The following is a 24,909-nucleotide window of genomic DNA, read 5'->3' on the forward strand; positions in this document are numbered from 1 at the left end:
TTCTTCTTCTTCTTCTTCTTCTTCTTCTTCTTCAGTGATCAGTTGTAGCCGAGTAAGATTGTTTTTCATGAACACACTCTTAACAGTGAGTCCGTAAGTGACTGTGGAGGCCAATTCTGGATCCACACGTCCTTCCACAGTGGGGACATAGGTTTCCGGACGGGAATTGATCACGGTGAGCGTTTGCCAAATGTGCCTTCCTCTTAACATGTTTCCCATTCGTCCTGAGTTTGAGCGTCTTCAAAGCCCATGACTGATCTCCAAAGGCTGTTCTCCAATTGGAGCGCTCACAGGCCAATGTTTCACAATTGTCCGTGTTTATCCTACATTTTTTAAGATTTGCCTTGGGAGAGTCTTTAAACCTCTTTTGTTGTCCACCACTATTTCGCTTTCTATTCTTGAGTTGGGAATAGAGTAGTTGCTTTGGAAGATGATAATCAGGCATCGGCACAACATGACCGGTCCAACAAAGTTGAGGTTGAAGAATCATTGCTTCAACACTGGTGGTCCTTAAGAGTAATTTGGAAGCAATCCACTTAATAGGAGCTTAAAGGGCTTGAGTGTTCATTTTGTGCCTTGGTTTCCTTCCTTGAAGCCTATGTTGAGGTATCTTGATAGCCAACGTAGAACGCATTGATCAGTGATCTGTCCAGCAGGCGTTGGCACTTGTCATAGCTCTGGTAAGGAGCACATCGCTTATAAATAATAAGTGTGCCTGGTATGAGAATCTCTCTTTCAGAGACTGTGTCAAAAGCTATAGGCTGTTTGCATTTTTATTTATAGCCTGGGTGGCACTACGAACAATGGAAACTGTTTGAAATAAACCAGAAGCAGAAGTGAAACATCCCCAAGCAACTCCCCCTGTCCAGGCCAACAGAAATGCAAATGAATGCAATATTTCTAATGGCCAGTGGAGGCTAGTCCATATGGGCAAATGAAGCACTGCCCCACCAACCTTCGTCTGCTCTCAGCCAGCCCCCACCAGCCCATCTTCCAATGAGTCCAGTGTGGTGTAACTGCCTGTCATCTTCCTCATCCATAGTCTCATTGTTGCCCTCATAAAACATAGCAAAGAGAACGGGAACAAAGCTTAAGATGAGTGGCTCCACTAATTATTAAGTGTACTGCTGTCTGGGCTCCTTGCCTTCTGCTCTCTCAGTCTCAGTGGACAGCAACCTCTGCTGCTCATGGCTATTTTGCACTTTTTAAAAACATTAAAGGTTTCCCTAGAAAACAGCACATTTGTGGTTTCTAACCAGTTATGCCAACAAGATTAGGTATTATTCCGGGAAGGACTGAAGTTCCAGGGCATTGATATTTATGCTTTCTGAATTTAAGCCATAATCCAACAGCATAGACTACAGCCTGGTAGTTCGTTCATACTGTTGTTTATTGTGGACAGTAAGCTGCTTGTACCTGTGTTAATTCTCTGTTGTCCATATGATGTTCTCCACTGCCTTCCTGCACTTTCTCCTCCAGATTTTCTCACATCCTCTCCCTTTTGGATTCAGAAAATCTGGATTGAAGGAGAGGAAAGTGCAGGAAGACAGCGATTTGGAGGACATCATACAATGAAAATAGATGGAAGGGCAGGATGCTGCCCACATGCAACAAAAGTATGAATGAACCCTTTATTTAGTTAGAAGGTGGTGTTTTTGTACTGTCAACCACTCTTTCACTCCTCAGATGAAGAGGAGTGTATAATATTTAATAAAGAATAAAGAAGATGTCTATAGGAGCACTAGGCTCCTTTGGGAGGAAGCAAGCGTCAGAGAATGAATGAAAATACTGCTTCATGTTTTTGGCAAAAAACCCCCAAAAAATCTCTAAGTAGTTTACAAAAGTTATAAAATCAAAATATAGTAAATATAATAAAATACAAACAAATATCAGAATAGACTAAACAAAGTCCATTGTTTCAAAGTGCAAGTCAGCAACTCAACAGACTTGCCAAGGCCATTTTGTGTTGGAAAGGACTAGAGGTCACCCATTTCAGCCCCCTGCTCAGTACAGGAATATTTATTTATATTAGCTTATAATATTGTATAAATTTAAATTAGGTAACATTAGGTTTTACTATCCGTTACATGGGCGGGGTGTGTGTGGAATATTGCTGTGGATTCAGGCTTGTGGGTGTACTATGCAGAATATAACATGTGACTGGGACACACATATTTATTGGGGGTGTATATGTTGGACTTTAGCAGGATGCAAGGTGAAAACATCAGAGAGAACATTTGGACCCTGATTCTCCATATACTGTATCTTCCAACTTTGTTTTCACATCTGTGAATGAGAGATGCAGAGTTGAGTTAAACCTTCCTCATTATCAGCCACACAGGAAAGAAGATTAGATTATGCCAGAGAAGGCTCTTTGATCTAAACAGACATCTTTCTCTCTGTTTTTTCCCCCCTTGCACTGTTCTGGCTACATGGGGTTCCTCTTTAAAAACTTAACTATGTATACAAAATGAATTTTCACACTTAGCGACTAAGTTGGGGCCAGTGGGTCCACTTAGCTGAATACCACGAGCTGGGTAGAAATCAGAGGGAAACCGATTTCACCCCAACATTAGGCAAAACTTCCTAACAGCCAGAGCTGTTGGACAGAAGAACAAAGTGCCTTGGGAGGTGGTAGGCTCTCCTTTGCTGGGCAGCTTTAAGCAGAGGCTGAATACCAGCTGATACTGAAGCTGCTTTCTCCACTGAGCAGAGAGGGTTGGACTTGAAGACCTCCAAGGAGCCCTCGGCCCTATGAGTCTATGAAACCTATGTTTATTTGAAAAAGGATAAAGATAATTCCTCAGCCCGCTTTCACCTAAGGCAAACTAAGGTCCACAGGCCAGATCAGGCCCAACTGCCTTCTGGATCTGGCCCACAGACGGTCCGGGAATTGCCGCGTGGATCACCAGCACGTATATTCTTTCCCTCTTCCTCTCATGGCACCGGTGGCGCCTCCCCCTCCCTCCTGACTTCTCCCCGCCCTGCCTAGAGGAGGAAGGGGGCTGGGCTTTGTTGGTGCCAGCAGCAGCAGCGCTCAAGCGGTCGCCATTTTAAGCAGCCCCTCTCCAGAGCCCTTTTGCACATTGCCCATCGTTCCCCTGCCGCCGCCACCAGCCCCTGCCACTCGCAAGACACAGGTAAGCAGCCACTGGGGCTCATGGGGCTCTTGCATCATTCCCCCCCCCGCCAAAAAAATATTATCCGGCCCCCCACAAGGTCTGAGGGACAGTGGACCGGCCCCCTGCTGAAAATGTTTGCTGACCCCTACATAAGCACATTACAACCACATCATACAGTAACCTGAGTTTGCTTGCTCCTCCTTCTTTCTTTGAATGTCATTTTCAGCTCTTGAGACTGCAGTGATACACATTAAAGCAGGGAAGGAGCACCTTCTCTGGCCCAAGGGCTGCATCCCTTTGTGGGCAGCCTTCTGGCAGCTGCAGGCGAGTGGTGGGCAGCACCAGAGGTGAAAGTGGGCAGGACAATGGATACGACTCTTTCATTTGTGCAGTAGGCTACATTCCTAGCTATGCAAACCTTAAGAGGCTTCTGTGCCTTAATTTCTCCATCCTCTTGTCCGTGCGAGCCCTCAAGGAGACCTTGAAGCAGAGACAGCAAAGGAGTGTGGCCTGGGGAGGGTCTAGGGGGCCTGGAGCGTCACATCCAACCATTCCCTGGCCTGAGATCCCCTACCCTCTGTTGTAAGTGTTCATTATTCAAACAAAGGGCACATGTTTAGTTTTGATTGGATCCGAGTAATCAACAAGTCAGAATTCAATCTTTCCTTTTTTTGGTGCAGTTGCATGTTTTATTTCTCAGCAGAGTGCACAACAGACCTTACATCGGCATCTCATTACCCGTTCTCATCCGACACCCTGGTGCACCCACTTCTCTTTGTTGAGGTTGAAGAATCTAAAAAGGGGGGCCGTACTCTCTGCACCACTCACAGCCAAGAGATGATCTGAGAATTCCTTCTCACGCCAGACCAACTACTGACTGTCAGCCGTGGCAGAAGATTCCCCCCCCCAGCCCCGCTACGGTTGCCTTGGCACTCCATTGAATGCATTGGCACTCCACTGCATGCCCACACAAATTAGCTGCTTTGCATCCAGCCTGGGGGGAAATGGATAGCTGGGAATACTATTATCAAGGGTGCAACAGCAGTAGCAGCAGGCCTAGCCCCTTGCACTGATGCTTCTGCTGGAAACCCTATTGTAAGCGACAAGGCTGTTGGTATTCTATAACTTGGGCACTAAAATATGTCCTTGTCAGTTCGAGATTCCAGGCCTGTTAATCTTCAGTCCTATGTATGCTCACCCATTGCTTACCTCCGAATAAACACACAAGGGATTATGCAGTTCATCTCCAAACTAGAGCCATATAGTCCTTCCAGATGCAACTGGAGACCTGACAGAACCTTAGTCACTGGACTAGACTGCTAAATCGCTTTTGGCATGGCTCATAGCGGCAAGCCGAGACAATGTTCTTGGGCTCTGTTGACATGCCCCAAGCAAGGCTGCGCTGGAAGCTTCCAGCTAAGGAAAAATGCACTTCCGTGGCAGCGTTTCAGTTTTGAGCCTTTTTTAATCCAGTGGAAGATCTCAGAGTTAATATGCCAATATTGAGAGGCTATAAAGGTAAAGGTAAAGGGACCCCTGACCATTAGGTCCAGTCGTGACCGACTCTGGGGTTGCGGCGCTCATCTCGCTTTACTGGCCAAGGGAGCCGGCGTACAGCTTCTGGGTCATGTGGCCAGCATGACTAAGCTGCTTCTGGCGAACCAGAGCAGCGCACGGAAACACCGTTTACCTTCCCGCCGGAGCGGTACCTATTTATCTACTTGCACTTTGACATGCTTTCGAACTGCTAGGTTGGCAGGAGCTGGGACCGAGCAACGGGAGCTCACCCCGTCACGGGGATTCAAACCGCCGACCTTCTGATCGGCAAGTCCTAGGCTCTGTGGTTTAACCCACAGCGCCACCCGCGTCCCTTTGAGAGGCTATAGCTCAGTAGTAAATAAAGCACATGTTTTGCACGTACAAAGTCGCTGACTTCTCCAGTCTTAAAGGGAAATCATTCTGAAGATCATTCTGGAGGGACCTTGCCAATAGCCTTCCTCAACTTCCTCCCGATGTTTGTGGGCCACAACTCCCAGCATCCTTGATCACTGAATTTGCTGGCTGAGGCTGATGGGAGTTGGAGTTCAACATTTGGAGGCACCAAGTTGGCTAGAGTGGATAATAACAGGAACTGTAGCAATTGTGTATATTCAGTACTAAGCATTTTTGTGTGTTTACTTACCATTTGCAGGTTGACACAGAGGACCTATATTGCTTATTTACATGTTCAACCATTTGAAAAGTGCTTGATTCTTTTCCCCTAGTTCCCAATAACATTTTTTAAAAAATCTTTTATTTTACAACATGTGCTTTGATTAGGAAACAATTATATCAACATTCCCATTTGGGCCTGTATGGCAACCGGAATAAGGAAGGAATCTTGGATGCAGAGCTGTTGTTTGGGGAGTTGGTTTATTATGTTATCTATTTGGCTCCTTAGCTTAACGTCCTTTTGGCTTGGCAGGCAAATAAAAGAACGAGCATCTAATTTGTGAGTTCCTTTCCTCCTTACACGCAGCATGACTCACATGACATCTCACATGTATACTTGTACCACACACAATAATTTATATGAAAGGACTGTCAACTTGCATGGGCCAGATCCAATGCGGTAGAAACCTCATGCATTCACTTCTCCTTTTACTTCCTGTGCATGATTATGCAGCTGTAGGAAATATACCCTTGAGAAACTAGAAGCGCCCATCCTTGATGAACCAGAAGCAGCTATTTGTGCTAGCAGGACATGCTATGAAATGAATCAGAGAATCTGTGCTATAGACAAGATGCATGACATTGCATGAAATGTCTTCTTTGGGACTGGAAAAGCTGCTCACTTGTTCACCCTGCTGTATTTTTTTCATGGGCCCAGTTGGGATCCTTGAAAGAGCTTTGGACAGACACGACATCCCCGTGGCCGTTGTGTCTGCTCGCTCAGCGGGAGTGATCGTGTCATTCCAAAGCAATTTCTTCTCCTGAACCTCCCTGTGCATGTGAGGCTTAAGATATCTGATCCACTCTAGGTGCATCCACACACACTGGTCTCTTCATGCCTGGGCACCAAAAAATTGTTTTGTTTTGTTCTTGGAACATCTTGCAGGGAAGAGAAATGTCTCTTAGAGAAACTGGCTGAATACAGGAACATCGTCTTGAAGCCAACCTGGGCTGTTCCAGTGGGTGCCTTCTGCAATTTGACATGACCAAGTCCAGCCAGTCACCAGCTTGAGGAGGAGAGATTTGCAGGTTAAGGGTGGTGGGTCCTAGGAACATTCCCGGGCAGCAGCAGTGTTAAAACATTCACAGGGTAGGGCTTGGAAAGTCCCCTGCTTGAGATCCTCCCCCTGGCCCTAGGGTCTTGTTCATAGTTTTGAGCTGGGTGAGCTTCCATAGGAACACGGTAAGAGCCATTTGGATCTGCCCAAAGGCCCATCTAGTCCAGCATCCTGTTCTCACAGTGGCTGACCAGATTCCCGACACAAACATGCAAGGATCTAAGCACAAGACCATTCTCCCTTCCTGTGGTTTCCAGCAACTGGTATTCAAAAACGTTCCTGCACAGCCATTGTGGATAACAGCCATTGACGGCTAGTAGCCATTGCACTATAAGGCAACTCCTCCTTGGATAAACGCACTGGAGAAGAAGAGTTTACTACCTGTAATTTCTCTGGTCAAAAGAGCAACCGATTGGGAAGATGTGTCACTCCTAAGGCTTTCAAATCTTCAGTGCGTCACTTCAGTATGTGCCCAGCTGTAAATTATTTCTGGCAGAATCAAGAAACGGTTTAGGTCACTGGTTAGTATACGGTGAAAACTGAAGATAGTTATTTATAACAGTTATGTTCCGATCAGGGAGACTGCAGCAAAACGTTGCAGTGCATACCCACACATCCTAACAGGAGTGCTCCTGTTCAGGGTTCCAGACAGCAAGGCAGCTGAGCATGCTCAGTTCTCATTAAGCTGCTGTTGTTCTTTAAGTGGGGGTGGGGCTACCCGTTTAAGTGTTTTTTCAAAAATATTTTTGTACTGCTACCAACTCCAGGGTTCCCCCAAACAGGTTGATACTTCACACTTTTCTCTCAGTGGCTCCCCTTTTAGCTGCTGTATTGTCAGCACTTCACCATATAAGTTTGCTCTTAGAAGCAGGGGTGTCCTACAGTTCATAAATGACCTCCAGAGCTACAACTCTCAAAGCTCCGGGAGGAGAGGGATTGACTGTTAAATCACTATGATAATTTTAGCTCTGTGTTGCGTGGGTGTCTCTATGATTCTTTAAGGAGGGCATGGCAGCTCAAAGTAGCACGACACTGAAGCCGTGACCGTTTAAAATGTTAGGATACGAGGAGCTACCAATAACTGTCTCTGATGTGAGCTGAAGACTGATATGACAGAAAAATGAATCCCTCACCCTTCTCTCTTGAGAAGGTATATCAATCTTTAGCCTCAGTAGTCAATGATCTTTCAATGTACAGCGGTACCTCAGGTTACATACGCTTCAAGTGACATACGTTTCAGGTTACACACTCCGTTAACCCAGAAATAGTACCTTGGGTTAAGAACTTTGCTTCAGGATGAGAACATAAATTGTGCTCCGGCGGCGTGGCGGCAGCAGGAGGCCCCACTAGCTAAAGTGGTGCTTCAGGTTAAGAAGTTTCAGGTTAAGAACCGACCTCCGGAACGAATTAAGTACTTAACCTGAGGTACCACTGTACCAGCTTCCCTTCCCTCCAACCATGCTGAAAACCCTCACAGTCTTAGGGATATATCCCTCCCTCCTCCCTTTACACCACAAGAGACAACAGCAGCACCTGTGCATTTTTAGCATTAAGAGCCACGTCATACTTTTATGTGGCTATTGGGTGCGCTGGTTTCCTCCCCCATTTTGTTGTGGTAAACGCATAACCTGCTTTCAATCCGTTTTAGAATGTTGTTGTTTTTGCTTGGTTTCCGTTTTTAGATCAGGTCTGTTTGCTGTGCCATGGGGAGGAAGGGCTGGGTATAAATAAATAAAATGTAGGATGAGAAGCGACCCCTAAGCCATTGGGGGTGAGGGGAATCTCATGCACAGGGGACAACTCCAGTCCTCCAGGCTTCTCTGCCTGGCCTGTGGAAATCTCCTCAAGGGACAATTCTTCACCAGGCCTGTTCTGCATCCTCCTCAAGTGGTTCTGCTTGGCTGGAAAGTTTCCCTCAACCGTTGAGAACGTATCTTGCTCTCTCCTACGTATGGATCGGAGAAACCCCTGGCTTGTGTGGCTGGAATGTGGCCTACTACAGAAATTTAAGAGAAGGTGGGTGGGGGAGAGAGAGAACCTCGAAAAGGATATTGTAGAGTTGGAAACGGTTCAGCAACCGATACATAATCAAGGCAATGGAGGAACTCCCCTACAAGAGAGGTTGCAGCGTTTGGGACTGTTTTGGTTCAGAGAAAAGGCGACTAAGTGGTGACATGATAGAAGTTTAAAAGCTTGTGTGTTAAGTGAATAAGAGAAGTGTTTTTCTCCCTCTCTCTCACAAGACTAGAACTCGTGGCCATACACTGAAGCTGAATGCCAGACAGATAAAAGAAGCTACTTCTTCACACCACCAAGCTATGGAGCTCAATCCCACAGGAGGCAGTAATGGCACCCAACCTAGATGGCTTTAAAAGAGAATTAGAAGAGAGGGCTATTGATGGCTATTAGCCACGGCGGCTCTACTCTGGCTCCACAACTGAGGCAGCAATGTTCTGAAGCCACAGGAGAGGAGACAGCTCTTGTGCTCGAATCCTGCTTGCTGGTTTCCCACTGGAATCTGGTTGGCCACTGTGAGAATAGGATGCTGGACTAGATGCAGCACTGGCCTGATCCAGCAGGCTCTCCTTATGTCATTTATGGAAGTGTGTGTGTGTGTGTATGTGTGTGTGTGAGAGAGAGAGAGAGAGAGAGGGAGAGAGAAGGAGTAGGCCTGCCCACTTTGGTTCCAGCCCTGTTTCGGTTCGTGACCAATGACCCCTGAGGGAATGCGGTCCTTGACAGAAGAAAAGTTGCCCACCCTTGTCCAAAGGGCCTATATTCAACGGAGGCTGGTACTTCAGAGCCATTGGGGCATTGCCTCCCCAATCTCTGTCTGCCTTCAGCCAGCCCCCGCCTGCCGGCCTTCTTGCATACAGCCTGGGGGGTGGGGGTGGCAATGCATGCCAGTTTCCCCCTCCTCAGTGCCAAGGCTGCCCTTGCAGAACTCCGCTGTGTGGAGGGAGAAGACTGGGACAAAACTAGAACTGAACTGGTTGGCTCTGACTGCCATGAACTGTGGCTCCACCCATTACTGGGCTCCCACTTTACCAGTCACCACTGCCCCTACTATGAACCACCCTCCCAGCTTCTAGATCTGCTGAACCCTGGGCCTCTCAATCCCAACTCTGCCTGTGCTGTACCCAGAACAGGAAGTTCGTGCCCACATCGCGTGATTGGGCCCTTCCTGCCCCAGATCGCAGATGGCCTTATCCACTTCGTGGCTGGAAGTACTTGCTGACTGTAGCACATTGACAGATCCAGATCTGGTGGTTTTCTCCCCAGGAAACAAACCACTATCTTTAGAGGACAGAGACGTGAAGAAACCCAGAGCATACCCAACTCACCTCCACGGTGCTGACAAAACAGCACACCATTCCAGCAGTCCCTCCTTAAGCCTGCTCCCTTAAGGACTTCTATCTCAAACCCTAGCCGCCTCTGGTGGTCAAAATATATCCTCTCCCATGCTGTGAGAAAGCTCCATTTTTACAGGTACATACATCAGTAACTTGAAAATTGTCTTTCCAGACTGGACTCCTCGAGATAGTGTTGGACTCCCAACTCCCATCAGCCTCGAGCCAGTATGGCCAATGGTCAGGGATGATGGGAATTGTAGTCCAACCACATGCTTCCCCGTCCCCCCAGACCGTCGTAGTTTTCACATGGGATTCTGCAGGTGAAGCTGATTTAGTGCCCCTGCTTAACAAACCCGCTTCCTCCCAAAATAGGGGGCTTGTGAGAAGGGAAGCAATTTGGGAAATGCCGTGGAAAATGCTGGGTAACCCTTGCTTTCGTGAAGGCTCATGAAACAGCCAGTGCTGTCTATTTCCCCCCCAAAAGTGATTCAGGATGAATGCTGAAGAAGAAGAAGAAGAAGAAGAAGAAGAAGAAGAAGAAGAAGAAGAAGAAGAAGAATTTGGATTTGATATCCCGTTTTATCACTACCCTAAGGAGTCTCCAAGTGGCTAACAATCTCCTTTCCCTTCCTCTCCCACAACACTCACTCTGTGAGGTGAGTGGGGCTGAGAGACTTCAGAGAAGGGTGACTGGCCCAAGGTCACCCAGCAGCTGCATGTGGAGGAGCGGGGACACGAACCCGGTTCCCCAGATTACGAATCTACCACTCTTAACCACTACACCACACTGGCTCTCAATGAACCGGCTGTTTGGAAAAGGCCCCTATTGGAGACACCAAGATCCAGATAATGCAGCAACCCAAAGTGGCCTAGTTAGATGCTCTTTGGAAACCCACATGGCAGAGCATATCCAGCCCCTCTTGTTTATTCTGGCAATTAGAGACTTCCTATATGTGGAAGTTCTATTCTCAGCTGTTCTAGCAAATAGCCGTTGATAGACCTATTTGCCATCCATTGGTTTAATATGTTTTTTAAAACAAAAACCATACATAGCAGCTGTCATTACAACACCCCTTTGTCAATAATTCCATAAGCTGATTATGCAGCACATGAAGAAAGGCACAAACAAAAAACAACACGGCACTTTTTTTTTTTAAGCTACTCCTCAGAATGGCACCTGGCTATTTTTTCTAAACAACCCAGGTTTCTCCCCCCGCCCCGTTGCTTTAGGTTTTTCATTTGCTACCTGGCTATTAAAGTTTCACAGTTGCCTCAACAATTAACCAGTTAAGGAACCCGCCCCCCCCCCCCCCAGTCACAATAATTTTGCACAGCAATCGCGTCAGTTGCCACCTAGGGAGTCGGCTGCGAATGGAATCAGCATCCCGTTTTCCTCTTCTATATAGTTCAAATGGAAAGCTAGCTGAGCCAAATGACAACGGATGACATCTGCAAGACCCTGAGGAACTTTGCTGTGATTTGGATTTCTAGCTCTCATTACAGTGGTACCTCGGGTTACATACGCTTCAGGTTACAGACTCCGCTAACCCAGAAATAGTACCTCAGGTTAAGAACTTTGCTTCAGGATGAGAACAGAAATTGTTCTCCGGCAGCACAGCAGCAGCAGGAGGCCCCATTAGCTAAAATGGTGCTTCAGGTTAAGAACAGTTTCAGGTTAAGAATGGACCTCCGGAACAAATTAAGTACTTAACCCGAGGTAGCACTGTATTAGGGAGAGCAGAATCTTTGCTCTGTGTGCAAAACCCCTTGTTCCTTTCCTATAGCCCCACCACCAGAAGCCGCAGCCTCTTTTCCCGTGTCTCAAGTTAAGGAGGAGACCAAACCAACTCCAGAAGAGCAGAGCAGGAGAGCAGGGAACGAAATCCAAGCGCAGCTGGAATGCTAAGAGAAAAACAGCTGCTTTTGGGATTCCGTTGCCCGCTAACACGCTGTGGTCATCATCACTGAAGAAGCTTGCTGGCCGCAGAAGGAAGGCAAGGTGGTACTGAGGCCTGGGCAAAGAGGCAGGCTCCATCGCTGAAGGGAAGAAGGTCCCACACTGTCAGCCCCCAAGAGCTGAGATTTATGCAAGGAGCGCGAAGACAGTTCCAAGAGCAGCTATGGCTTCTGCGCAGAGGAGCTGCTACAGGTCCTGTAAGAAGAGAAAGCCCAGCCAGGGTCAATAAGTCCTTCGGCAGATTCCTCAGCAACACGGTGCACGTTTTTCCAGAAGCCCCTCTTTAGTGCAAGTTGCTATTGTGTCCTGACTTGGTATCAAATGCTACCTGCCTGATTGTACTTATTTACCAGACTTTATTTGCCTGACTTTACTACCTCCTGATCCAGTAAGGTTAGTCTTATGTTCTTATACTAAGGTTAGTCTTATGTCCTTATACTTTCTCCTGTATTTGTCTACAAAGGAAAATCATGGGCACCCTGACCTTTTTACACAGAAGCTAATTTAATTGCAAGTGGAACTTAAGCTCATGCAATCAAATAATGATGCCCTGCTTAAGAATGCTGGACTTTGGAGACCTCGATTCTACAAAGCTCCCTGCGTGGCCTTGGACCACTCCACCTCTCAGCCTAATCTACTTCGCAGGGTTGTTGTGAGGATAAACGAGAGAGGGATGCCGCCTTGAGCTCCTTGGAGGACAAAAGTATCAAATAAGATAAAAGGGTTTAGGTTCATTGAAGAGACTGCTTAAGGAGATTCCGGTTTAACAAATTGGGCCAAACAGCTCGAAGGTTTTGCACAATGCTTGCTGTCCTTTGTGCTGTTTCTCCTGTGTCATCTGCACTGATCCTGCAACTCTGTTTGGACTAAGAATATGCAGACGGGTTAGAATTATTATTATTATTGGATTAAGCAGTAAACAGATCTTGGTATATAAAATAAACAATATATTATTATTATTATTATTATTACTACTATTTTTACTTTTATTATTGTTATTGCTATTATTACTGCTGCTGACACTACTACTACTACTAGATTTGCATTTATAATATAAGGAGAGCACTGCAGGATCAGATTAAAGTTCCATCTATTCCAAATCTCCCGTTTCTACAGAGGTGAACCAGCTGCCTCTAAGAAGCCCGCAACCAGTACCTGAGTGCAATAGCCCTCCGCTGCTGTTTGTCCCCGCAACACCTGGGGGCTCTATTTAGAAAACATGGCTCATGGCCATGGGTAGACCACAGATTTCTGGAAAGAAAGAAAAATCATTTGAAAGCCCCCCATCCTATGCCAATCAGTTGCTGCCACATCTGCTCTCTGCAATTTCTTTAAAGTAATTAATGTGTTGTGTGAAGAAGCACTTTCTTTCAGGAATCAGCCTAGCCCAGGTGAGACTAGCAAGGGGGGGGGAGAGAAATGAGAACACCTGCCAGCCTACAATGCACCAGTTGCTTGTGAGTGCTGCTAAGCAATGCAGGAAGGTGGAAGGGAGTCGGTTGTGAATGGACTCTGCAAGGGGAGGAAAATGCAAATCACAAACAAAACCCCAACCAATTTCAACATCACTTGTGCAAACAGCTTCGCTGGTAATTCTGCCTGGCATACATTAAATACTTTCCCTATTACCATGCCCCACCTTGGCAGGTGTCTATTTCTCCACCCACTTCCTAGTCCCTTGCTGGCACACACACTCCACAAGGAAAGGTGGTATTCCCACCCCCACCCCTTGATCTTCCTTCTGGCTGTTGTGCCACACAACTCCCCGCTGTTATTATGCCCCTGGGATGCAGCCAGGCTTAAAGCTCAAACAAGAGGAGGTAGATTTGCCAGGGTCAAATTTCAAATCTTTTATTGTTATTCCACTTCCTTGTAACCCTTTCCTCTGCAGAGCAGATGCATGCATTGTGCTAAGCAGAAAATTAGAGAAGGAGAGAATCAAGGTGGGGGGGTGGCGGGGAGAAAGACCATCATAGGAAAAGGAGTGGAAGGAAAGGACCATCTTACATTAGTCGGGTGGATTTTGCAACCCGCCCTGACCCCCCCCCCAAAGGGTAAAAGCAGTGCATAGGAGGGGTGGGCAGACAAAACCTGTTGTTCATGCTGAAAACACGAAGGCCAACCATTAAAATAATCCGCAGAACGAACGGCCTTCTCTCCCATTTTATTTTAGAATTCCTACAGGGCGCCACACAACAAACCCAGCATCTATACTGCACACTGGTTAGACTGGACCCAGTTAGCAGTGCAGGAGGGAGGGAGGCTGCCCCCCACCCCTTCAGGTGATTCTGTCCAGCAACTTTTCTCTCATTCACCTCCCTGGGGCCTTTTTTGCAAGTCTCATGCCCAGCTGGAGAGGAAGGAGAAGAGGTTGGTGGGTAGAAGGCCCTCCCTGCTGCTGAATGTCCCCTGCAGGTATTCCTTGCCCAACAGAAGAAGAAGAAAATGGTTGCTTGTGAACAGCAATTCAGATGCACATTTCCAATTGAGACCCACATCACCCACAATCCCCATCTTTTTCTAGATCTAGGTCAATAAGCCCAGATGAACCAGCGGGGAAATAGTAAATGGGCAGACCAAAGTTGGCGCTGCCAGCTAAGGCTAAAGGAACGCGTTCTTCCCCTGCTCTGTTCCCTCTGCTGCCTCCTCTGTGCTGAATCTTAGAATGTAAGCTGCTTGGGGCAGAGACCTCTCTTCTTGTCATGCCTCTGTAAAGGCATGGTGCACATGGATGGAACTAGCTAGCTAAATAAATAGGCAGGTGGTTTAGACCACAGCGCCACGTGGAAAGTGTAGTACAACAATATCCACAGGGTCACATAGATTCCCCCATCTCTGTTCCAGCTTGCCCTAGGCTTCCCTACCCCTTAGGGCTTCTTCCAAGACCTCACTCAGGCTGTGCCACAAAGACACTCCTGTCTCTAGGTACTGGAAGAGATGTTAATCCCAGACAAAACGACAACTTTCCCATTCTGCAAACAATCCAGCATCTTTATTCTGCAAGCAAGATAATGGATTGGCAATAATATAGAAAGGGAAATGGAATCTGCCTCATCCATTTAGCTTATTATTGTCTACACTGAGGGCTTCTCAGCACTTAGCTTTTGCCCCGTTTCGTCCAGGAGCTGTGGAGCTTTCCCCGTGAAAACCTGCTCTTTAAAGCTGAAATGGAGCCAACAGCAATTTGGGTTTTCTGACGTTTGCTCTGATTCAACTTTAAAGAGTAAGTTTTTGCAGGGAAAGCTAGCGAAAAATGGGGGGTGGGGTGGCACTCAGACACATGGCTTAAAGCACGGACCACGCCTGGAAAGTGAAGATGAAAGGAAAGTATGGCTAAGCCTGACTGTATGAGTGGCTCTCCAGGGTTTCAGGCAAGGAACCACCCCAGTCCTACCTGAGGAACACCAGGGATTGAACCTGGGACCTTGTGCACGCAAGGCAGAAGCTCTGTCACTGAGCTACAACCCTTGCGTACAACTGGCTTTAGCAGATACCACAACTGACCTTGGCAGTGGTGCCTGGTGGCCATTGATGCTGATGGGGTGGCCATTGAAAATAAACACACACGGTTTTTTCTGTGTAAAGGCAGTAGAGCCACGTGGTCTTTTAAGTCAGGGCAAATGTACCTGCACCGTTTATCCCATCCTCATGTGACCACTGGTAAAGTACCGAACACGTCAGCCACATGCTTCTTACAGCGAATAGTTGGTGGACTCTTCCACCACCTCAGAAAGGCAAGTCTCTTCCAGCCAAAGGTCCAACTTGTGGTTCCTCAATAAAAACTGGCCAGACTCCTTCAGGGAAAGTTTGGCCACAGTAACTTCACTGCACCTCCTATTCTCACTTCCATTTTGGACTAGAACGATAGCCATCCCTTCCTCCATAGTCCCTAGGAAGTCAGCTTGTTTTGTGCTCTACATACAGTATCTCCTGGTGGCAGTCTCTGGAGTAAGTCAACTATCACTTTCGTACACCAGGTCTCACACCCTGCTGATTTATATTTTTTTACATTGATAAACCACCTTTTTTCCTCCAGGGAGCTCAAGGTATCATGAACGGTTCTCTCCCTCATTGTCAAATCCCCACAACAACCCTGTGAGGTAGGTTAGGCTGAGAGGCAAGTGGTCGGTGGCCCCAAGGTTCGCCCAGTGAACTTCATGGCTGAGTGAAGGGATTTGAACCCTGGCCTCCCCCACTCACATCAGATCTGCACTGGTGCACGATCTGTTGCTGTGCTGGTGCTTGCATGCTTTCAGGGGAGACGCTATCATTTGGGGCTGCCTCACAACTACGCCCTTCCTAATTCAAGTGCTACGACAACGCACACCGCAAGCCTCCCTTCTGCTTCCTACTGCGCTGGAGCGGTGGTTTCCGTTGGGCACAGAGGCAGCCTAACTCGAAGAACACAAAGGGTGCTGCAATCCTGTGCAGGGTTATTTGGGAGTGAGTCCCACTGAGCACCTCAGCCCTCTCCCCTGAAGTACTGTAAATGCGCAGAGGATTAGGCTCTAAGTAGTGGGTGGGTCAAAGGACTGATAAGGGACAGAAAGGAACCCAATCCTCATCTTTCCATTCACCGCTCCACCTGCAGAACCATCCACTTGCACCCAAAGCCATCTCAAAACAGTGCCCAAACAGCTCTTTAACTCCCCCAAGGTCAAAAGTCAATTTTGGCTGTGTGTTCAAGTGTGCACGCACACAAAAAAAAACCTCCAGAGACACAAAAATACACATGTCAGCAGAACAGCAAACGCCGATTCCCCATCCCCCCATTTCCTCTTTTTTTAAATAAAAAAATAAAACCATAGCAGATCTCTAAACTGCTTTTTGAACCTGTGGAAACACAACCAACTTGTTGCCGCCATTGTCCTCAAAACCCACAAGGTCACCTCATTTTGTTGTTACAGATCGAAACCGTTGGCCGCACTTCTGAAAACATAAACCACCTCGATCGGAAGTCTCGGTTGTGCCTCTGAATTCCGATTCAGAGAACCAAGCATGTGATCCAAATACAAGGGTCACAATGGACTGACTCCTCTGTAGGTTTGCCGCCTTTTGCTACAGGACTCTGGTAAGCTGAACGGCCACCAGATACTGAAGCATTGTTTAACAGGTGGAATTTCCCCTTCTTCCTCTCTCTCTCTCTCTCTCTCTGCTGGACACGTTTCCCCTCCTAAATTCCTGTGTGTCAGCCTGCCACTGAAGGCACCAGAACTGATCCAATTAAAACAGGGGGAACCCACGAATTCTTGATTGGAAAAGGAGCAGCTCACCAATATTTGAAATCCAGCCTCTTTAGCAAGCGGGTTGCTGAAAATAATTGGGGAGAGGAACCATCTCTCTGTGTGGGGGTCCCAGCTCATCCAATAGGGGCTTTCCCAGGAAGCAAAGCAGTCCAAACGACTAGGCAACGAAGGGTGGTCTTCAACTCTGAGCAGACGCGTTGAAATTAACAGAGCTAACTTAGTCATGCTCCTTAGTTTTGGTAGGTCTACTCTGAATGAAACAATAGCTGAATCCCACCCTAATGCATCAGTCATGGCTGAAAGGATCTGCTCCATTAGCCACTGCATGCCCATGGTATGGTCCAAAGGTACAAGAGGCAGGTCCAAGTCAGGTCAGTGACTGAATGAGAGAGCATGTGGGAACCACATGCAATGCTGCCTTGGGTTCCACAGTGGAAGAAAGGCGGGAAGTAAGTAAATAAGCAACAACTTCAGACAACGAAGCTCTTAAAAACAACAAAGAAGCAGTAACAGCTTTTCTTGGCATAGAAACTCCAGGGCGGGGGAAGGTTCACCTGTTGATTTCTGCCTGCTATGCAGGTGTTGAAAAGCTGCAGGACCTCAATGCACTAAAAAAAAAAAAGGACTGGTAGGCTTACCTAAATGGGGTGCAAACAGCAGCTTCGAGGGGAAGAAACCTCCACCTGAAAACAGCAGAGAGGGGGATTTTTAGGGCCAATCCAGGCGTTTTCCTTCAGATACTGCTGTCCCACTCTTTCTCCTCCAGAGATTCCCTATGCTCTGAAAATTCTAAAAGGAGAGCTGCATCGACATCACAGAGAAGATCTGGATTTGTTTATCCGGGAGGAGAAAGAGTGGGAACAGCAATACTTGGAGGAGAAGGCCACATGGAACTAAAGGGGGAAACTAAAGGAGGCACAAGAGGTTCACAATCCACATTAAGCCTGAGGTATGAAAGGGGGGCCCTTAGTTATTCTTTTATTCTATGCTTCGGTGTAATTTCAAGATTCCTGTGCTGCGCAGGCGGTTGGGCTTAATCTTCTCCAGGGAGCACCCCTTCCCACCCCTAAAATTATGATCCTTATGAAAGGGCAAACCTCCTTTTCCCCACAGTCCTGGTTCAGATCCTCACCACCCCTCAAAGAATGCCGAGAAAGAAATATAGAAAACCTGATCATCCGTCTCTCAACATATTGTTTGGCCCTCAACCCTGAAAAGTATGGAACAAAGAGGACTTTTTGGGGGGGGGGTTGTACCTTCAGTTCTTGCAGAAACCCAGACTTGGCCCAGAATATTTCCTGTTAATTTTGATACCTTGGAACATCTTGTGCCACGGGGGGAATAAAACACACCTTAGGAGTTGTAGTAACATTTCCTTCTTCCAGTCATATTTTCCTCAAACCCACTGCCACTATCCCCAGTTTTTATAAATGGATAGTTGGGGGGGAAGGTTGTGGCCTGCCTGAGACCACCCAGCAATCTTCTGTCAAAACTGGGATCTCTCTGTTCCAAGCAGAGATGCGGATCCCTGCTCTCCCACTCTTGGCACCAGTTTGGGTTAGGGAGGGGAGTATTTTGCGGCATTGAGAAATGCAAGGTTCTTGGGAGGAAACTGGCCCTTGCTTCCTAGCCACCACACCCAATTCCTTTTGCCAATTTGCCAATGCCACCAGTTGAGGACACCTGGCTTGATGAAACCAGAGGCAATGACAAGGTAAAGGATCTACCTGCTGCATTTCTGCCTGTTGCATCTCTTAAAAGCACAGTATGGGGGGGGGTGGAAGGGTGGTGGCAGCAAACTGGGTCTTTGGCCCGGATGAAATAAAGCCTAGTTTCGCCCCTGCTTTCGCTTGGATCCTGCTCTCTTCCTAGTTCTTTGGCCTCACTGTGTGCAATGCTTCCTTAGCACAGGCCACACCCTGTCTGTGGGGTTCAAGGCCATTACTTTCCTCCACTCGCACCCCCCTTCCCCTGATCAACCACACCATCCTGTTACCTGTGTATTTCTGGCCTGACCATTAAAATGTTGTGATGAATGTGCAAGTCTTTTGAGTTGCTCCGGGTAAGAATAATGTGTGGAGACACTCCAGTGGAGTTTAACCTCTCTCTCTCTCCCCTATACCTGTGCAGAAACAGGTGTGAGGTGCCAGCCCTCCTGGTGCCCCCTCTCTCCTACCCAGGCGCGCATCACCCACCTCTCACCTGCCAGTCTGTGGAAGCGGGGCGCCCAAGTGCCCTCGCTCAGCTTTGCGTGCCGCGGATCCAGACCACGGCACAAGAGCCAGGCACGTCGCGAGGGAACCTGCCTGCCCGCCCGCCCGCCTAATGGGCAAGTCGAGGCACGGCCCGGCCAGGCTGCGTGGGCACAGCTCTGAGAAGCGTGCCAGCCTGTGCGCCCCGGCCCTTTCTGCGCTGCTCCTCGCGGAGGCTACTTTATGCAGAGAGGACCAGCGAATTGCCCCCTTCCTTCCTCTCCTGGGAAGGCCGCCGCAGCCAATCAGGGCTCGGGAAAGCCTGGAATCCACACCCCCCCCCCCGCGCGCGTACACACATACAAAGACACACTCGCCTCCTCCCAACGAACTTCTCCTTTGCTCTCGCAACCGTCGAGTCACTTTCGCTTTTGGTCTTGCTATTGCTAAATCTCTCCCGGGCCGGGCCTGCTGCTTGCTCCGCCTCAAGTGCTACTGGTTTCTCTCACCCATTTCCAGTGCTCACCCTACTCCAGAGTAGGACAGACACTCAGACGCGCGAGCGCAAACACACTCCGTCCCCAAGACGTCTGGCACTTCCTGCAGACCTACCTGTGTCCAAAGTGTCTTGTGCCCAAGTTCTTCCGATACAAAGCAATCTAAGAAGCACCGCGCCGCGCCCCCTCCCCCGAAATCATAACTGGAATCGCAAACCATTTGCTAGCTTCTCAACAGGCCCCAAACCAGCTGCTTGTGGTTGTGTGGTGGTTGCCAAGACTAGGGCCTGGTTTCAAGTCCACACTCCGCCAGGAAGGTCAATGGGTGGGGCTAGGTTGGGTCTGTTTCTCAACCTAACCTACCACACAGGGTTGTTGTGAATATAAAATAGAGCAGGAGAATAATGAAAGGCACGGTATAAATTGTAATAAGAATTGAAAATAGTAATGGTAAGGCCTGTCGTGCTTTGGTGCAAACCCCAGACAGTTGGTGCCAGAGGATTATGCCTCAGTCTGTCGGTTTGCAATGTTATTTCCCCCTGGATGGGAGTAAGCCCTACTGAACTCAGCAGGACTTCTCTGGAGGCATACACAGGATCACCGCAGTGTTAGTCACCTTGCCATTCAGTGGGAGTAAGCTGGAGCCAGAGAAAATGGTAATAAATGTACAGTGGTACCTCGGGTTAAGAACTTAATTCATTCCAGAGGTCCGTTCTTAACCTGAAACTGTTCTTAACCTGAAGCACCACTTTAGCTAATGGGGCCTCCCGCTGCTGCTGCATGATTTCTGTTCTCATCCTGAAGCAAAGTTCTTAACCTGAGGTACTATCTCTGGGTTAGCGGAGTCTGTAACCTGAAGCATCTGTAACCTGAAGCGTATGTAACCCGAGGTACCACTGTATTTAAAGGCCTTATTTAAGACATAGTCCTATCCACACACCAGGAAGTACGTCCCACTGAGCAGTGTCTGTTCCTGGGAATGGTAGTTCACCCCTTACAGAGCTATGGTTCCCAGCACCCTTAGCAAACTACATTTCCCAGGTTTTATGCCGAAAGCCATGTGCTTTAAATGCATGGCAGTCTGTGACTGATTACTCAGTGTGTAAAGTCAAATGGCAAATTCAAGTTCAAGGGCTGGTCTGGCCTGGATATCAGGCTCGGCTGCTTTAATCAAGCTGGTGTTAGCTTATTGGGCTGTGCTTGCCTCAGTTTGTGACCAAGCTCCTAGTGGTGTGTCCCCCCCTCCCACTGCCGCCCAGTTTATTATCCCTTTCCTTTTTGGGTTGCCATAGGATCCTGATTCCACACAACGGCTTCCTTACTCCACATCCCTGGGTTTCAGACATCACAGCTGCAGGGAATCAGAGCAGCCACAACAAAACAGAGCTCGCCGCTCTCACAAACACACCTCCATCCTGAATACAATACAGCAGACCCCAAATAAATTAGCGGAGGGGTGGGGTGGGGGCTCTGCTTAATTGCAGCTCCTGGTTGTAGGTGGGGCGGTTCGGCAACAAAGCCTGTATGTGTGGGGGGGGGGGAGAGAAGAGGCGGAGACGAGAGGCGCCAAAGTGACTTCAGCGTCCAGATGAGCCCAGATGGCTTCAAACGATGCCAAGTGGGGCACAGAAGGCCTATGCGTCCTTCCCACCCTATTAATGTAGAGAAGGAGGGAACCCAAGACCCTCTCCAAGCAGCTTATTGGGATTGGGTTTCACCTGTGGCTCTGACTCAACATGCAGGTGTGCAGGCTGCTTCCCCACCCGATCAGAGATTTGTTGTTGGTTTTTTTTTTTTTTAAGCCTACAAGAGGGATTAAACAGCAAACCTGGGAGATGTGTGCCCTCATCATCAACATCAAGTGATACCATGTTATCACTTGAGCCGTTCTCCCTGCGCAAAAAATCCCACTGGGAAAGATTATTCTTGCTTGTGTTCTTCCCAGCTGATTGCCTTTCAGGTCTTGATGCCTGAACACCCTGAATGCCCACTTTTATGTACACCGCTTAGAGAGGCAAATTATTAAGTGGCATATTGTTGTTTAGTCGTTTAGTCGTGTCTGACTCTTTGTGACCCCAAGGACCAGAGCACGCCAGGCACTCCTGTCTTCCACTGCCTCCCGCAGTTTGGTCAAACTCATGCTGGTAGCTTCAAGAACACTGTCCAACCATCTCCTTCTCCTTCTGCCCTCAATCTTTCCCAACATCAGGGTCTTTTCCAGGGAGTCTTCTCTTCTCATGAGGCATATAGATGTCTTAAAACAAAACAAAACAAACAACAACAACATAATAATGATAGGGTTTGAGGGCAGTTCACAAGGTTGCTTCAGCTGATACTACAATTGTGACTGTGTGGGGGTACTAAAACTGTATGTTGCCAAATTAGTGTTTCATGTTGTGCCTTCCTTTTTTTTAACTGGGCACTGCTCCCTTTTGAGGCCCTTATTTCATTATTTATTTCTAAGTACAGTGGTACCTCGGGTTAAGTACTTAATTCGTTCTGGAGGTCCGTACTTAACCTGAAACTGTTCTTAACCTGAAGCACCACTTTAGCTAATGGGGCCTCCCGCTGCTGCCGCGCTGACGGAGCACAATTTCTGTTCTCATCCTGAAGCAAAGCTCTTAAGCCGAGGTACTATTTCTGGGTTACCGGAGTCTGTAACCTGAAGCGTATGTAACCTGAAATGTATGTAACCCAAGGTACCACTGTATCCTAATAACCATGCCCTTCAGTTTAAAGCAAAACTTCTAGCCGACAGGGTGGCTTCTTTCTGATGCGGTTAGACTACAACTCCCATGATTTCAGACCATGGATCATGCTGGGACTGATGGGAACTGGAGTCCAACAGCACCTGGAGGGGACCACATTGGATATATCTGTTCTAGGGGGTCTAACAGCACAGATAACAATTTCAAAACAGCAACACAAAAATTACAAAAATAATGACTACAAACCAACTGTGCAGGGTATAAAGATAGCAGGAGCCATGTTCAAATCTGAAACAGATGAAAGGTTTTTTCTACGTTAGGCATTCAGTGTGGAACCTGCTATGCTTCATTTACTCATTTTTTTTACAGGGCATCCAGCGGCGTAGCGTGGGTTGTCAGCACCCAGGACAAGGCAAGTAATTTGCGCTCCCTAACCTGGGGCAAGGCAAGTAATTTGCGCCCCTAACCCCTAACTTGCCGCCGCTGCCAGCTTCTTCTTGCTGCTGCCTGGGCTGCTGCCATGGGGCTCTGCTACAGCCTGCGCCCGAGGCTCTTCGGCGACTCCGGAGGCAGCGAGCGCGCCCCCCCAGATGTTGCGCCCGGTGCAGCCGGCTCCCCCTGCACCCCCACACTACGCCACTGAGGGCATCTGCACATCAGCAACTTCAGGTCATCCTGTATCTCTCCTGTGATTCTTCTGTCTTTTCTTGGACTGTCGTTTTTTAAAAGCACAGAAAAGTAGAGTGATCTCCATAGGTGTAGGTGCCTTTACCATTACTCTCCTGTCTCAGACTGCATAGGGCAGCGACTGGTGGGTAGAAGGAATGACCTGTGGCCCTCCAGATGTTTTGGGACTACAACTCCCATGATCCCTAGCTGACAGGACCAGTGGTCAGGGATGATGGGAACTGTAGTCCCAAAACATCTGGAGAGCTGAGTTTGCCTATACCTGCTCTAGATATTGTTGGACTCCAGCTCCCATCAGCACCAGTCAGCATGACCCCTGGTCAGGGATGATGGGAGTTGATAGTCCAGCAACTTCTGAAGAGCTACTGCACACGGATTTAACCAGAACTTCAAATTGTACTTGGATCTTACAGCTGTTTGTGTTTTAGCGTTACCAAAAAAAATAAAAATCCAGCATTTCTGACAAATCCTTGTGGCAGCTGCCTGTGTGTGTGTGTGTGTGTTTGTGTGTGTGTGTGTGTGTATGTGTGTGCACGCAAAGGGCAAGCAGGAAGCACCCCTGGGGTCAAGGAGAGATTGCAGTTGGCCCTCGAACCTTCAGTTTCCTCCCTGTTTTGATACTTCTGATGCTAGGAACTTCCCCACAAACAGGAGATCACACAGAGGTGGGTTTCAGAGTCAGAACGGACCTAGATTCAGGTGGGAGGAGGAAGGCTTTAGGAGGAATTGGCTCTGGTGAGGGGCTCTGTTCTTGTCTCCAGGACACATACAAGTTAACGGGTTTGAATTTCTCGCCCACCCCTCCCTTTGCTGACACCTGGCACCTCCCCTGCCCCCCAAAACACACCCTTTGGCACCTGTTTTCCCTCCCCTCCTTCAAACTTGAGCCAGAATGGCTGGAAAACACCGGTCTTTGGGGACATTGGGGTATTTCCACAAGCACCTGCATGTTAATTAGAGACAAGGTGAGATACTGGCAGATTTCCCCATCCTGCCCAGTGGCAGATGGGCAGGATCATATTTGCCAAACCACAAGTGAATGGCATCCTTTTGCCACCCTAGGGCTAAGAACAGACTCTGTGTGAGTGTATGGCTACGTGCATCTTGCCATTAGTCAAAGGCACCCCGCCAAATATAACCCAAAAGCTGTCAAATTAATAGCCAGAGTTTTGTTTGCTTGTGTGGCAGGTGATTCCACGAAAACATCAAACTTAGAGAGCCATTTTTCATCTTCACATATAGTTAACAGGTTATATATAGAATCATAGAATTGTAGCGTTTTTAGGGATCCCAAAAATCACAGCTAAATGATCTCTGGCAGAATGGCCATTTAACCTTTGTTTAAAGACCTTCTGTGAAAGAGAGTCCACCATCTTTGGAGGTAGTCTGTTCCAATGTCGAATAGCTTGTTAAATTTAATATAATTTTAAAGATAATTTCCCAAAGTTTCGTGATGTTTTTCAAAATGGCATTTTACATGTGAGTAAAACAACCAGAAGCATCACATGCAAGATAACTCAGAACATCTCTATTCCACCCCCCCCCCCAAATTCAGATAAAGACATTTCCAAGAAAACAGACAATAGGTTAATGACCCTTTATTGTATTGATAGTTCTGCTTTCTCATTTGCTGAACTGACAATTTTATGCTAGGAGCAAGATCAGTTGTGCATGTTACATTGGTCACAAAACACATAATCCACCCAAATAAATGATAAGAAAAATCCTATATAGTTTAACTTTATTCTCTTCTTTGAGTTTCTTAGCATTAAGAAAATGTGGTTGGACGCTACCCAAAATGTGTTTAACATGCAACATTTATTGTGACCAACGTAACTCCATAATGTGCAGCTTAGATAGGACAAATGTGTTGTCATG

At 47.7% G+C, this 24,909-nt stretch overlaps 2 long non-coding RNA genes across 3 annotated transcripts; both read right to left on the reverse strand.

The window, feature by feature from the left end:
- Positions 1–1,836: 1,836 nt before the first annotated feature.
- Positions 1,837–8,825, reverse strand: LOC309337411. 2 transcript variants are annotated; one of them, XR_014154269.1, is made up of 3 exons: positions 7,959–8,825; positions 6,773–6,880; positions 1,837–2,286 (listed from the first exon to the last, which is right to left on the reverse strand). It is a non-coding gene; the product is annotated as an uncharacterized lncRNA (long non-coding RNA). The 2 variants fall into 2 exon arrangements; XR_014154270.1 differs by lacking the exon at positions 1,837–2,286 and having other exon boundaries at positions 5,516–6,880.
- Positions 8,826–10,747: 1,922 nt separating this feature from the next.
- On the reverse strand, positions 10,748–19,385 carry LOC309337513. The gene is made up of 2 exons (XR_014154378.1): positions 19,150–19,385; positions 10,748–11,896 (listed from the first exon to the last, which is right to left on the reverse strand). It is a non-coding gene; the product is annotated as an uncharacterized lncRNA (long non-coding RNA).
- Positions 19,386–24,909: the final 5,524 nt, after the last annotated feature.

This window comes from Podarcis erhardii (genome assembly GCF_964252035.2).
Source record: "Podarcis erhardii genome assembly, chromosome: 2".
Classification (NCBI taxonomy): domain Eukaryota; kingdom Metazoa; phylum Chordata; class Lepidosauria; order Squamata; family Lacertidae; genus Podarcis; species Podarcis erhardii.